Raw genomic sequence first — 1,363 nt, 5'->3', positions numbered from 1 at the left:
TAAATTATTTACTCCAGAAATGTTACAATTTTTTTTAATCAGTCATTAAAATATATTGCCACTTTACAATGAGCACAAGAATAAAAAACAATCAATGTTATGAGGTAATTTAACAGTTTTATGATTCAGATTAATCCTTTTAAACTCCCTTACAGTGCATATTAATACTCTTCTCTTACATCACCAGATTAGTGCCAAGCAGAGGTTTTAATACCATCATTAAATCTATCCTGTGTTTTTCAAACATTTCTAACTCTGCCTGCTTGGTGAGCCATGCATGCATGCATGAGTCTTCATTCTCAGTGTGACAGCAGCCTCACTCCCGTTGAGCCCCTCGTGCTCCAATGGCAGTGACATGACAAACTTCTACATCGGCCCCAAGCTTATGCAGCTCATCCAGCCAGATCTGTTGCTTCTGGGACAGACGGTCATTAGGACCCTTCACTTCCACCAGCTAGAAGAACACAACTCAATTGAGCAACGATTTAAAGGCCCCTACTTTATAGATCCAGTATTTCCATTGTTTCTTAACATTCTAATCTTATTAAAGCAGTAAAATAAGTCACATAGTCAAAAGCTGAATACATTCCTAACCAGCAAGCTACATCTCTGACTCACCTTGTACTTCTTGTTGGACGTGCTCCAGACTACCAGATCTGGAAGTCCTCCTCTGCAATGCCTATAGTCCTTTGCCATTCTGAGGACCACACCACTCAGGAAATGGCCACCCAAACATGCCACTAGACTCTAAAACCAGACGAAGAAAACAGCAATTACACTGTGCTTGTGTATGGTTGTGAACATAATCTGGCATACACAGTATAGTCAATTATGCATTTCTAATAATACAAATACCATTTGTAATAATGACTAATAATGTTAAATCTGTGTCAAATCATATGATGCGATTTCAATTTTTCCTCTCTCTTTGAAGTGTTACAAGCTCTTGGTGCATAAAGAAGATCTGTAAAGTTGCAAAGACTAAAGTCTCAAATTCAAAGAGATATTCTTTATAAAAGTTAGATAGTTTAAGAGTCAGCCACACCTACCTAAAACGGCTCGTTCTAACACGCCCCCACATGTCTACGTCACAATGTGGGAAGATTTGCATAACGCCGCCCTAATGTTCACGCAAAGAAAGAAGGCGTAACTTTTATTCTCTCTGTAGTATTGTTGCCGCCGCCATGTCGTTAAGGCGCTGTGTGTTTCGTTTCGTCTTTGTTTGGCCTTCCAAAAGAGGACGATATCTGCTTCGTCATGCCTGGAGCTGATCCGTGCTGGTCGCTGAGGAAATACATCAACTTCGCGCTGTGGATCGCCGGATCGGCTTTCACCGTGGACGAAGCGGAGTCCAGCCCGGGGT

At 41.1% G+C, this 1,363-nt stretch overlaps 1 pseudogene; it reads right to left on the bottom strand.

Moving 5' to 3' along the window:
* LOC107596928 (fanconi-associated nuclease 1-like) overlaps positions 1 to 1,363 on the bottom strand; it is a 10,347-nt pseudogene continuing 8,984 nt past the window's right edge.

Source organism: Sinocyclocheilus grahami, unplaced genomic scaffold, assembly GCF_001515645.1.
Source record: "Sinocyclocheilus grahami isolate Dianchi unplaced genomic scaffold, SAMN03320097.WGS_v1.1 scaffold225.1, whole genome shotgun sequence".
Lineage (NCBI taxonomy): Eukaryota > Metazoa > Chordata > Actinopteri > Cypriniformes > Cyprinidae > Sinocyclocheilus > Sinocyclocheilus grahami.
This window is presented reverse-complemented; position numbering and strand designations above follow the sequence as displayed.